Here is a 14,923-nt window from a genome sequence, read left to right on the forward strand (position 1 = left end):
AAATGCTGAGAGAGCTGAAGAGCTAATAATGGCCTCACAACTAGTTGTTGCAAATAGACAGGGGAATCCCTCCACCTATAGAGGTGGAGGCGGAATTGAAACCAATTTAGATGTTACCCTGTCATTGCCCAGTGTCATTGGCAACATTTGGAACTGGAGAGTTCTAGATCAAGACACGAAAAGGGACCACAATCTGATTGTGTTCACCCCAAGTGATGAGGAGCGCCATTGGGACATGGGGTGGTAGGTTCAATTTAACTTCAACAGAACTGACTGCGAACGCCTAGCACAAGAGTGTGATGTCCCTCCATTGCCAGAAGGTGACGAAGATATGGATAGATATGCCGAAGAGCTGGTAGGATCAATAGTTAGAGCAGCGAAAGCTGCTGTAGCAACCAGAAGGAGAGCCATTGTGGCCTCCCCATCTCCATGGACTGCTGACCTTGGACATATGTTCCAGTCTGTAAGAAAGGCGAGAAGGTACTACCAGTGAAGTGTCGCCTGGCAGGAAAAACAGTTCTGACTACAAAGATATCACGAAGATAAAGAAGTATTCCAGAAGGAACTAAAAGAAGGTAACGGTAAAGAGTTGGGAAAGGTATGTGCTGCATCAGCTATCCACTGCCCCTTGGAGATTCCCCTCCAAGCTGGCCAGGAAAAAAATAAAATCTCCCATGGTTCTTTCGATCATCAGGGACAGCAACCAAATGGCAGAGTCCTGGCAGGAGACTACTGTGGTCCTCCTTTGAACTCTGCTGCCAGATGATTAAGAGAACGAGGACGCAGAAATGCAGTGCCAGATCCACAGGGATGATCTTGTTGAGCACACTAACAACACTGAGGAAGAACTGGCGGCACATGTTAAATCTACAAAAAGGGGGAAGGCTCCACGACCAGACAACATAGTAGCAGAAGTGGTGCAGTTCCTCGCCCCTCAGCTAACTGCACCTCTTACTAGGCTTTGCAACGTTTGCCTAAGGCTTGGTAAATTTCCAGAAACATGGAAGATAGCTACTATTGTTATTATAAAAAAGGGAAAAGATGAAGATCCAATGGAAGCCAAGTCGTACAGGCCAATATGTCTTATATACAGGCCTTATAGCTCAAATAACTCTCAAAGTCTTAAATAATCTAATTAACATTGGGCAAAAAAGGTTCCATTTGCCACCCAATCTACTTAAACTATATCATAACAGTATATTAACGTCAATAGTCGGATATGGGGCGGGAGTCTGAGCACATAGGCTTACGAAGGTGATGCCTGCCATGATTATAAGAAGTGTGCAGCGGAATACGGTGTTAAACTTTGTTGGGGTATACAGAACAACTCCTGGTCAGGGGGGGGAGGGGCTTTGCTGGTGTTAATGGGGCTGTCTCCTCCAGGCGTCAGAATCCATGAAAAGACAGCATGGTATTGGGTAACCAAAGGGAAAATCGAAAAGACCAGGGAGATCATGGGGGTACAGGTAGATGATAAATTTGCAATTAGAAGAAGGGGGAGGAATTATGGCAGGGACCATGGGAAAATGAGGAAACGGGGCAGAGGGCCTTTCAACTGCTGCCTGACATTAGGGAAAGATTACAGATGGGTTATTTTAAGCCGAGTAGGGGTCTGTTGCACTTCCTTACTGGGCATGGACCATATCCAACATATTTATGTCGATTTGGGAAACGGGCTACACCGACGTGTGACTGTGGCGCTGAAGATGGTACACCTGAACACGTTAGTTACGAGTGTCCAATATACAATGACATGGCAACCGAACTACGACACCAGCTACCGAATCGCTACACCTATTCCCTGTTAAGACGAGCCGATACCTATCTGATCCTCAATACCTTGGCAAACGAGGTATCACAGAAGGACCTGAGGGAGTTCATAAGGGAACATAATGGTCATTGAATAAAAAATGACTGAGATGCACCTGCCCAGTGCCGCCGAGAGCGGAATGGCCGCCGCGCTCCAGGAGCAGGGAGGCAGGTGTGTCAACAACATCAACCCGAAACAGCACTTCTATTTCAGCTATAAGGTATTAGCAGTTCAGAATAGAATGTAGATACTAACTAACATGGTAGGGACTGCAGCAATTTCAAGTAATTCTGGGCCAGCCCAGTGCCAAGGGCACACCCACTGGGATTAGCTCGGTGGGCAGGCCAGCAATAGTGGGTTTGTAAAACTTCTGGCACACCTGTAACGCTGCAGAATTAGACCTTGTGTTTTGTGGAGTAAAATAGTAGATTTGCAATTACCTTGTCAATAGCTATAGCAATAGCCACTAATTAAAGTATGAAGCTACAATTGCTTGTTGTTTTAATTATAAGGCCCACTAATTAGTTTATGTAGTGAGTAATGTTGTATGATTAAGATTGTATTGTATTGTATTGTAATTAGTGGGCCTTACAATTAATACAACAACAATTTCAGCTTCATACATTCATTAATGGCTATTACTATGGACAAGGTTAATGTTTACTATTCTACTCTACAAGGATACAAAAAGTCATAATTTCTGCAGCGTTACAGGTGTGCCAGAAAATCTTATAAAACTATTGTTGCTGGCCTGCCCACCGAGCTAATCCCAGTGGGCGTGACCCTGGCACTGGGCTGGTCCAAAGTGCTTGGACTCGCTGCAGTCCCTATCATGTTAGTACTCGTTAGTTGGTATCTACATTCTTTTCTAAGCTACTAGTACATAAAAACTAAAAAGTAAGTGCTGTTTTCAGGCTGATGTTGTTGACACACCTGCCTCCCTGATCCTGGAGCAAGGCGGATCTTGGTCGTTACGGCGATTGGCCATTCCGTGTCTGGCGTTACTGGGCAGGTGCATCTCAGTCTTATCGGTTATTTTCATTCAACGACCATTATGGTCACTTATAAATTAATTCAAGTTCTTCTGCGACACATCGTTTGCCATGGTGTTGAGAATCTAAAATGTATCATCATGTCTTATCAAGGAAAAGGTGTTATGGTTAGATAGTTGTTTTGGTAATCGGGTTGCCACATCATTGTATATCTGATACTCATAGATAACGTGATCAGGAGTGTCTTCCTCAGTGCCACAGTCACAAATAAGTGTAGTCCATTTCGCAAAACGACATAAATATGTCGGATATGGTCCATGCCCTGTGAGGAAGTGCAGCAAACCCTTACTTGGCTTAAAATAATCCATTTGTAAACTTTCCCTAACGTCAGGCAACAGTTGAAAGACCCTCCGCTATGTTGCCTCATTTTCCCATAACGCTTGCCATAATTCCTCCCCTCTTCTTCTGACTGCAAATTTATCACCTAGCTGTACCCCATAATCTCCTGGTCTTTTCGATTTTTCCTTTGGTTACCCAATACCATGCTCCCTGTTCGATGATTCTAATGCCTAGAGGACATAGCCCCATCAACATCAGCAAAGTTCCCCCCCCCCCTCCCCCAGGAGTTGTTCTCTACGCCCCTACAGAGCGTAACACCATATTCCGCTGCACTCTCCTCACAGCCATAACAGCATCACCCTTGTGAGCCTGCGCCCAAACTCGCTCCCCGTATCTTAATATTGAGGTTAATATATTGTTGTGACGTTTGATTAAGTCAGGTGGCAAATGGAATATTTTGTGCCCAGTGTTAATCAGATTATTTAAGACTTCCAAATAACGTTGGGCTACTGCATCTATTGGGCTGTATAGTTCCATTTTTCATCTGTGATTAGTCCTAAGTATCGAGCCTCGTGGTGTCGGAGAACTGGTGTTACCACTATCCTCACAATGGGATACCTAATTAGACTACCTTTAAGCAGTAAATACGTTGACTTATTTGGTACGATCTTCATTTTGGATTTGTGACACCAATCAGCGAATGATGTCATAGCCCGTTCCACCTTAGATTCTAAGTCCTCGTGGCTATGGCCACCGACCAACAGAAGATGGTCGTCTGCATAGGCTGTCACGTCTAGTACACCGTCACTAAGGTGTAGCTTTTCCAGAAAGGGCTCCATATATATATATATATATATATATATATATATATATATATATATATATAATAGTAGCCTCAGCACAGAGTCCTGTCGACACCCCTTGGTGATCGTTTTACTTATTTTTCCACTAGACGATGATAACCAGACCTCCTTCTCCTCACAATAGCTCCTCAGAAAGCCATAGAGTGGCCCTGGACACTCCTCCCGCAGGGAGTAGAAGGCCACCACAGTTTGTCAAAGGCACCACTGATATCCACCATGATGCCCAGCACATACTTATCTGTGGCTGAGCTGCAGACCTTGGACACCAGGGCAATTGTGTCAGATACTGATGGCCCCAGCTGAAAGCCAAACTGCCTACCACTCATCCTGCACAGTATCCCATGTGCCAACAGTCTGCCATCCAATAGCCTCTCATATTTTCCCCAAACCTTCTAGAAGACATATTGGCTAATATGACTTGGCTTCCATTGCGTCTTTGTCTTTTCCCTTCTTTATGATGGCAACATTGGCCTTCTTCCAGGTTTTTGAAAATTTGCCAAGTCTCAGGCATTTGTTATAAAGCCCAGTAAGAGGTGCAATAAGCTGAGTGATGAGGAACTGCACCATCTCTGCTACCATACTGTCTGTCCCTGGAGCCTTCCCCCTTTTCATGGATTTTACATATGCCACCACTTCTTCCTTAGAGAAGGGGTACACCACAGTGTTTTTGGTGTACTCTGCAAGATCATCCCTGCGGACCTGATGCTGCGTTTCTGTGTCCTCATTCTCGTCATCATCTGGCAGCAGAGTCCAAAGGAGGATCTCAGCAGTCTCCTGCCAGGTCTTTGTCACCCGGCCACTGTCCCTGATGGTCGACAGAACCGTAGGAGATCTTATTTTTTCCTGACCAGCTTGTAGGGGACTCCCAAGGGGTCAGTAGTTAACTGATGCAGCACATATTTTTCCCAGCTCCTGATTCTTACCTCCTTTAGTTCCTTCTGGAAGAAGTCTTTGGCGTCGCGATACCTTTGTAGACAAAACTGCTTTTCGTGCCAGACGACACTTCGCTGGTAGTACCTCCTCGCCCTTCTTACAGACTGACACATACGTCCAAGGTCGGCAGTCCATGGAGATGGGGGTGCCGCAACGGCTCTCCTCCCGGTTAGTATGGCAACATTCACCTCTCTAACTATTGATCCTACCAGCTCCTCATCGTATCTATCCATATTTTTGTCACCTTCTGGCAATGGAGGAACATCACCCTCCAGAGTTAGGTGTTCCAACTTGGTTTTGTTAAAGTTGAACTCAACCTCCCACTCCATGTCCCAGCAGCACTCCTTGTCACCTAGGGTTAACACAATCAGGTTGTAGTCACTTGTTGTGACTTGATCAAGGACTCTCCAATTCTGAATATTGCCAGTGACACTGGGCATCGATAAAATAACATCTATGTTCGTTTCAGCTCCACCTCCACCCCTATAAGTGGGGTTATTCCCAGGTGTATTTGCAACAACTAGTTGTGAGGCCATTATTAGTTCTTCAGCCCTCTCACCATTTGCATCTCGAGTGCAGCTGAATCATAGGGGGGATGTAGCCTTGATGTCAGATGTCATAATAACCTTATGCCCAATAACGCCATTGTGGCCCATGTGAAGTGGTCTAAATTATCTTCAGAACTACCTCCATATTGGAAGTACATATTTACCATGTAAACGAGTCCGGCAGGTGACTGAAACTCCACAACGTTGCAGTGGCTATCTGATAGTTATGACAGGACTGTGTCATGTAATGCCTTATTAGCTACAGTTAGAGCTGCTTTTGGCTGATCCTTGATGCTGATTACGTGCCAAGTGGCAGCCATAAAGGAAATGTTCCCAGCTTGGGAGTATGGTTCCTGCACCACCCTTCGCAGCTCCGGCATCACCAAACGACTGTTATGTGTATTTATTTGTCCAATGTTTATTTCACGCTACATTATGGGAAATAAGTGTGTACCTTACATTCAGGCCAAGTCTTTTTCCAGTCGAGCGCAATGTGCATACTGGCTCGTATGGACTGTATATAAATTTCGTCGAAGTCGAACCTTTCGTCTCTTCTTTCAAAAACTGTTTTAACAAGGTCATGCAGGGCTCTGAAGCCAGTGGCGAGATTCATCGACTTTAACTGTATTCTGTCCACAGCCTCCATGTTGAGAAGGTGGCTTTTCTTCTGTACTTATGTCCTACGTGAACGACATGTCTTAGGGCAGTTGTCAGGACAACAGCTGCTCCAGGCGCGACAACTGCATAGAGTTCTCTAAATTGGGGTATACGCTTCTTACCCGAAGCTCTCATTTGCGGTACTTCCAGTATTGGCATCAGGCTGGTTACAGTGCTGTCTTGAATTAGTTGGTGTGACGGTTCCATGTACACAGGTAGAGTGCTGTTGACTGTACCTGCTCGCAAACGGTTGTCTAAAAGTTCGCTGCCCTGAGTTACCCCTGGCCAGCCAACTATCACTGGTCGCCCCACATGTCTCTTGGCTTCCTCTATCTGGTTGTGGGAGAAGGAGACGCTTGGAGCAGCTTGAGCCACTGGCTTGGTCTGAATGCAAGCGTCTACCATTGTTGCTGTTCAAGCACCACAGGTCGTTTTGCCTCTGCGTGTACATGGTATGCAAACATTTGACTTCTTGCAATCCATTCTTATGTGATCAGCGCAGCACTTAGAGCTTGCCGGCTTCCTCTGCAGTGCTTATGAACGTGATCTGTGGCCCAACAGTTGTAGCAACGAGGTACCATAAGGTAATCTTTTACATTTATGGCACAAGAGCCAATATATACCTTGCTCATAGTCGTTAATTTTTTACATAAAGCACCTAAACCTCGGCAACATGGTGGACATCATCTCGATCCCTAGGTTCTGTTCTAAACCTTAACTTAATGTCGTTCTTGAAAGTGTCTAAGTCCATATCGTCTAAGTTCTGGTGATACAAAGTCTCATATAAATCCTCCTCCTTTAAGGACGTTGGGACATCATACAAGATAATTAATTGGTTACACTTCTTAGGGGGTTGACGTTTAATAGTCTTACACATCTTTTGTTTACTTGATAATTTGTTCTTCTCATCTTCAGTGGCAACATCAACTATTACCACATTCTTAGTTGCATTGACTCTGTTAATTATAATCTTTTCTGTTGCCTGTTTGACTGTGGTCGTAATATTTTCCTGAACCTTTTTAATGTCTTGGCCAGGCATGGGTCTCAGAAAGACCGCCATGTCCGGTCGTTTGGAATCCTTAGCTATCGTTTCTTTAGTTGTTTGGGCCTTTGGTGCCACTTGTGTGGCCGCGCCAGCCCATGTTTCGCAGGTTGCTTTCATAACCTATAATTTTGTTTCTCTAATTCTTTAATGCAGACTTCAAGCTTCGCATTGGGAATTGCCCTCCCAGTCAGTTCATTTCTAACTGCCTGGACTGCAGCCTGACTAATTTTGCCTGTTTCTTCTACTTCATTATGTCACCTTCCATCGCCTGACCCACACCATCTTGTGGTGAGGGATCGGCTAGCAGAGAAACCCCCATCAGCGCACCGGAGTCACTTGTCTCTTCTATAGCCATCATGAACAGTTAAAAAGCGAAAAAACTGGGAACCATGTCTCTAGCCTCAGACCTGCTCCTTTGACATACAGGGGGGAGTAACTGCAGCTCGTCCACCGGGCTCACCCCTAGATCAAGGACTCCTCAGAGCTGCCGGGTTCAATGTACTGGTCCCATTCAGTAGCTGGTCACCGCTGATTTCAGTCATCCCGCATCGGTAAGAGCGCCCTGCACTGTGGAGATGTTGCTCGCCACCGCCGCCCACGCCGCCGCCGCCGCCGCCACTGCCAGCCAGTGCTCGCTGCTGCCGCCCGCTGCTTGCTGCCGCCACCTGATGATCGACGCCACCACCACCATCCGGTTATCATCGCCATCACTGCCCAGTGCTCGCCACCACCGCCACCCACTATCCGTCTGTCCTTCCATCCATTGCCGCTGTCTGCAGCCACCTCCACTTTCACCTACACCTCCCCCTCCCCCATTTTCACTATCACTTCCTGAAGTGCCTCCTTCCTCTCCCCCCCTTACCTATAGCCTTCCCTCCCCCCACTCACCCGTTCATTCCCCCATCTCCTACCCTGCTGCCTACCCACACCTCTACTCCCCTCCCCCACCCTCCACACCTGCAATGGCTCCCACTCTGGCCTCTGACCTCACATATGCCTCAGCTGCCACCACGGCTGCAACCCATCAGGTGGACAGCTTCCCCTTCTCTCGCCCCCATCCCAATCACTTCATCTTCCTGCTCCCTCCATCACATCGTGCCAGGCCACTGTTATCACCACGGAACCCTCAGCACCTCCTGGCATCTTCACCACACCTGAAGGATCTGCATGCGCCACCTCCCTCTCCTCCCTGTCCCTCTCCCTTCCTCCCAGGCTAACTTCACCAATAAACCCCAGAAGCATCTCAATACTGAATCTGCCCCCACCACTTCCAACAAAAAATGACCACCCCCTCCACCTCCCGCCATGATCTTCATGGATACCATCCTTCCTACTGTCACCCATACCACAACCTCTACCCTCCACACCTTTGGCCTTTCGACCCTGGACCCCAAGTTCTTTGACACCTGTACACACACCATGGGGATACTAAAGTATCTCCCAGATGCTTCCATCACCCAACTGATTCCGTGCAAGGACTCAATCCTTATCAAATCCTCTTCTGTAAACTCCCATCTATCATGTTTGGCATCCATGCATCCCTGATACCCATCCTCTTCTCTTCCTCTCCTCACCAGCCCCAGCCTCCCTGTTGTCCCCGACCTACACCGCCGTGATCACTAAACTCAGCCCAGTGATCATGGAGGATGAGGTGCTGGCTGGACTAAATTCTCACTCTGACCTTGAAATCCGCTCTGCTCCCCCTATTCACAATCCCTCTGGTCCCACTTACCACATGTGGGTCTTTTTGGAGTCTGTCCCTACCATCTACCACCTTTTCACCCGGGGCACCCTCATTTTTCACTTCCACCACCCATTGAATCCTCCAAATCCTCTCCCTATCTCCCCCTCCCAGGTGATGAGCTTCGCTATTATGTCTACCCTTCCTACCAAATGTGGCCCTTCCTTGTTTCCTCCCCCTCCCCAGGGCCTTGCTTTCCCTGCCCCTTCTTCCCCCAAAGTGATTTTTCCCCCTTCTCCACCAGCCGGAGTGGCCGTGCGGTTCTAGGCGCTACAGTCTGGAACCGCGAGACCGCTACAGTCGCAGGTTCGAATCCTGCCTCAGGCATGGATGTGTGTGTTGTCCTTAGGTTAGTTAGGTTTAAGTAGTTCTAAGTTCTAGGGGCCTGATGACTTCAGAAGTTGAGTCCCATAGTGCTCAGAGCCATTTGAACCATTTGAACCTTCTTCTCCCCTGAGTCTCTGCGTTCCTTGGCTGTTTCCCACTCCCATCCTTCCCTCCGCTGCCTCCTTCGGTGCACCCCCCGCCCCATCTCCCCTTCACTCCCCCCTTCTAGCACTGCCCTTCGCCCCTTTTCGCCTTCTCCATTGTATCCATATCCCTGGCATATTCTGCCAGCTTTTTCTTCATCATCAAGTGTGCTGCATCAATGTTGTGATCAGACAATTTTACAGTGTCATCAAGTGATGTGGTTTTAATCATGTGCTCGACTTGTATATACTTAGTTTTGCTGTCCGTGATTGTTCTGTGCTATGCCGTCCATTGCATAGCTGGTTTCATCTTTCTGCAGCTTTTTATGCTCCGGCCATACTTCACATCTCGTCTTTTAATTCTTACAGTGTGCTTTTCTTTTGTGAAAATAGTTTTTTAGATTTTTATCTCCATTTTATAGTCAGCCCCTTTTTATTTCTATGTTCGGCAGTGCTTTCTCCTTTGTATTGTTTTAAATGTCTTCCTATATACTTGTAATGTCTCTTGGCTCTAGAGCAGCGCCTGTGCTGCTACCAGCCCACCCTGGGTGGGGAACTGAAATACAATAAAGGAAAAAAGGGGGTACCACAACTTCCGATTTGGAAGAGGTACTACAACTCCCAAATCGGAAGATTTCTGCTGCTTGGGTCACACTCAAGGGCAAAATCGAAGCCTTGGAAGCCTGCCCGCCGATCACCATCAGTGCGAGTATCAGTGTTGTCATTCTCACCTTCACCTGTCCTGTGTCATCCTACCACTCCTAGCTTCCCTATCAAGGCGACACCTATCGCCAGTAGGCTCATCCCCATCTCAACATGGACACCCCAACCACCACCATCATCTACTTCTCCCCCTCACCTGCCCCCATCTTCACTCCATGGAGTACCTCCTACAGTCCCCGTCCTTATGCCCAGCCAGCCCTTATTACTGTTTCATCCCCCTCCTTCACCTCCCCCATCTAGTATCCCCACATTTATCAGCCCTCTCCCACTTCCTCATGTACCCCCCTCCTCTGTTGCCCCCAGCACCTCTTGCATCTGCCCGGGCCCCAATCCACTAGGCCACAGCCTGGCGGGCAACAGTCGCCATCCCAGATTATGTGCTGACACCACCTTTTGTTGGCACCTCCTTACCCCAGTCAGGGCCTGCCTCCCATCGCCTCCCTCTCCAGCCTATCCCTCACCCTTCTTCCCAGGTCACCTTCACCGAAAGAACGTCTAAACGGTCTAGAGTTGATCTATGCCTGCCCCCTCCACCAAAAAAACACTACCAACTCCCACCCCTTCTGGCTCTCCATTGATACCATCCCTCTTCCCACGTCCCCACCCCCAGCATGCACGCTTTTGTCCTCTTCCACCCCAACCCAAAGTTCCTTTATGCCTGCTGTCTGATTGTGGGAATCAGCAAAATCTTTCCTATTTCCCAACTCATTCCCTGGAAGGACTCCATCCTTATCAAGTCCCCCGATTCCTCCCTCCATACTGACCTCCTCAAAAAGATCTCCTGTCTCACCCTTGGTCCTCATGCCACACTTACACCCTTCCTTACCCTGTCCTCTCCGTGCCAACTCCAAACCCCTCACCGCCTGCCAACCCTCACTGCCATGACCACAAACCTCAGCCCCATGGTCATGGAAGTGCATCTGTTGGCGGGACTGAATGCACACCCTACCCTGGAAATACATACTGCCCACCATATCTACAACGACTCTGCACCTATCTTCCTTAGGCATTTCTTCACCGAATCCCCCTCTGCCATGGACCACCTCCTCATCCAGGGAGCCCTTATTTATAACCACCACCACCCTGTTAACCCTTCCTGCTCCCCTCCCCAGTCCTACCAGCGCCAAAAGTGCCTGGTCTATAACAACCTGTAAAAATCCTCCCATCTGACCCCATGGAAAAACGTCTCATTTCCTCAAATTATCCCATTGCCTCCCCTTCTTCCTGCAATGCATGTAATGAAGCCCACCCCACCTGTTCCTCTAAGGTAAGGCAAAACCCTCCCCCAACCAAACCACAACTTACCATCCCCATTTGTCGCATTGATCAACCCCTCAATCTGAACAATTCCCTCTGTCCACTCCCACAGCTGAAGACATCCAATTCCTCACCATCATCCTTCAAAACATCCACACCTTCCAAGGTCCATACATGATCCAGCAGGTCTCCCTCGCCAGCCGTTCCATTTTCCACCTGAAAATCTATACTATCTACGCCCATAACCAAGCCCTCTTCATCTTTGCCCACCCCAACACCCTCATTTAAACCTACCTTGACTACCCTACCTCCATCCTGGTGCGACAACAATACCCCCTCCTTTATCAAAACATTCGCTCCTTCCCTGCTAGCGAGCTCCTGTTCATGCATACCCTGTTCCAGCACCTGGCTGACGCCTTCATCCTCAATGAAACCTTCCTCTGTCTTCCAATATTGCTGTCACCTCTCCCTATGTCCTTCACTGTACTGATAACCCCCCGACCATTAGTGTGAGTGAGGTGGGGTGGCAAATTGGTCACCTAGAGCATATCCCCATCCAGCCACAACCCCTGCTCAATGATCCTACTGAACACCTGATCCTCAGCAGCTTTTTCTCTACCCTCACTGTCACCTGTGCCGCAATCTATGTCCATCCTGCTGCTCCCAACCATGATGACTTTCTCTCCCATATTGACAACACTTTCTCCACCTTCGTGATTGCTGCCAACCTTAACATTCATAGCTGCGACCCTGCTACACTCCAGCAGTTGTGTCAGTTCCTTTCCACACTCCATGACGATCTTGTCCTCCTCCCTCAGCATACCCATCCCGTAAGTAACACTACCCCTGATGAAATCTTTGCTTCCCCCAAACTCCTTGGGTGTATCATTGCGGAAGTCCTAGATCCCACTTGCAGTGACCACCTCCCCATCCTTCTCACCATCTCCTTTGCCCCTTGGCCTACCTGAGCTCCCCACCCTGTCGCCCTTCCAAAGTCGTTCATGACTATCACAAAAAAATGGCTCTGAGCACTTTGGGACTTAACATCTGTGGTCATCAGTCCCCTAGAACTTAGAACTACTTAAACCTAACTAACCTAAGGACATCACACACATCCATGGCCGAGGCAGGATTCGAACCTGCGACCGTAGCAGTCGCGCAGTTCCGGACTGAGCGTCTAGAACCGCTAGACCACCGCGGCCGGCCATGACTATCACAATGCAGACTGGAATGTCTAATGGGAATCCATCAATACTTAGGTCAGAAGCCACCCCCTCCCCTTCCATCGTCTTGATGAAATTGCTCACGCCTCATCCTTCCACCAGAAGACCGTCTCTGGCGCTGTGGTGGCCCACATTCCCACCAACGTATCCACCCCCACCATCCTCCCCTTCCTCCTCTTCTTCCACTGACTGTACTCCTTCTCTGTGAATACTGCCAGCTTTACCATTCCTCCCTCCGCACTCGTGACTGGGACACTCTCCTCTAAAACCAGCAATTACAAAGACAGAGTCAAAAGCTCCTGACAACAAAGAAACACCGGGACTTGCGCAATACATGCACACAACTCAAGGCCACCCTCCCTGTCAACTCATCCAAGTACTGGTCTGCCTTCCACCACCTTCCTGGTAGCCATCTCGTCCCCTACTACCCACTCTATGACAACCACCCCTTCCCAGACAACCTCAGTAAAGCTTACCATTTTCCTTCCCATCTCTCTGAAATCTTCTCCGTACCTGATGACCCTCACTTGATTACTCCCTCTTCCCTGATATCCTTGACTGCACCAATACCACTGTACCACCACTTGTTCCCAGCTTCCGGTACTTCGACCAGTCACTGCCCTCGGAATTAAACCCTCCTATCACAGCACATGACATTAAACTCATCTTCCACTCCAAACACAACACCACCCCCAGTCACTATTGCATTACCTACTGTCACCTCAAGGAATTCCCAGTCTCCTTCTTTGTCGCCCTTGCCAACCTGTACAACACCGTCCTCTCCACTGGCTTTTACCCTGACCTGTGGAAGACTTCCTGCAACCTGTTGTTCCTTAAAGCTAACGAAACCCCTTCTGACACCTCCTCCTATCGTCTGATCCGCCTCACCTCAGTGTTCAGTAAGGTCTTTGAGTCTATCCTCTCCTGAAGTAACCATCACCATCTAACTCAACACCACTTCCTCCTTCTCACCCATTGTGGTTTCTGGCCCTCCTTCTCTTCCAATGTCCAGCTCTTTAACCACACCCATCTCCTCTCCCTCCAACTTAGCTCCCATCGCTCCCTTGACCATCAGATTTCCTATGGCTGTGTATGGCATTCCAAGCTACTTTTCGAGCTCCTGACCTACGCACTTCCTATCAACTTTATCCATCTCACTGCCTCCTTCCTCTCCCTCTGTCTTTCCTATGTCCCCATTCATAACACCAATCCCTGTACCACCTACCCTACTACAAGTGTGCCTAGGGCTCTATCCTTTCTCCTCTCCTCTATCTCCTGTACGTCTGATATGCCCAAACCACCCCACCCATCATTTTCCTTCAATATGCTATCCTTCCCTCCATCAGTCCCAACACTCCCTCCAAGCAGACCTAAACCAGTTTACCGCTTGGTGCAACCAGTGGCTCCTTCACCCTTCCAAAACCCATGCAATCAATATGGGACCCACCAACCCCTCCTTCTGGCTCCATGATTTCTACCTCATCATCTATGACCACTTAATCCAACTTGAAATACCTTGGCCTCACTCTTGACCATCACCTCACCTGGACTCACCATCTCCTTACGATTCAGTGGAAGACCCACAGTAGATTCCACCTCCTGAAACTCATGTCCAGCTGGGTGTGAGTATTGCAACCCTCCACCATTCTTCATATCTACAAATCTTGATCCATCCCATCCTTTGTTATACCCTGACTCCATCCCCTCCCCACATCTCCTCCTTTACCTTGGACACATCTTTTTCCTGTAAACCAACTGTCACCTCAATCCCCCTCGTCCCCTGGTGTCCCCATTCTTCTCCACTCCCTACCTACTGCTGCACTGAGTACCCACCTCTGCCCATCTCCACACCCTCCACGTCTTCTCCCAAAGAAATTTCCAATGTCTCCCTGTCCTGGGTGATGTGATTCACCCTGATATTTATCCTTACTTCGAACTCTGATCCTCCTCTTCCATTCCCCTCCTCCCTTGGGCTCCCTCTCCTTCCCCTCCCCCTCTGCTGTTTCATCCCTACTTTTCCAGTCTTTCCTCTCCCTCCCCCATCTCCTGCCCCTTGGTGTGCTTTCTCGCTTCCTGCCCCTCTCCTCTATCAACCCTCCCCATCTCCTTCCTCTCCTCTCCTCTCTGTCCTATCCTCACTTGGTATGTAACATCAGTGCAGTGTGTGTTCAGTGTCACCATCCCATACTGTGTACACTGTTTTTAATTGTTCTATACATGCCACTAGTGTTTACATGCTACATCTTCATTGAGTGCAATTTTAACTAACATGGATTCTGTGTAAGCATGTCTCATCCAACGATCTCTTTTTCATATAATTTA

Source organism: Schistocerca cancellata, chromosome 1 (assembly GCF_023864275.1).
Source record: "Schistocerca cancellata isolate TAMUIC-IGC-003103 chromosome 1, iqSchCanc2.1, whole genome shotgun sequence".
Lineage (NCBI taxonomy): Eukaryota > Metazoa > Arthropoda > Insecta > Orthoptera > Acrididae > Schistocerca > Schistocerca cancellata.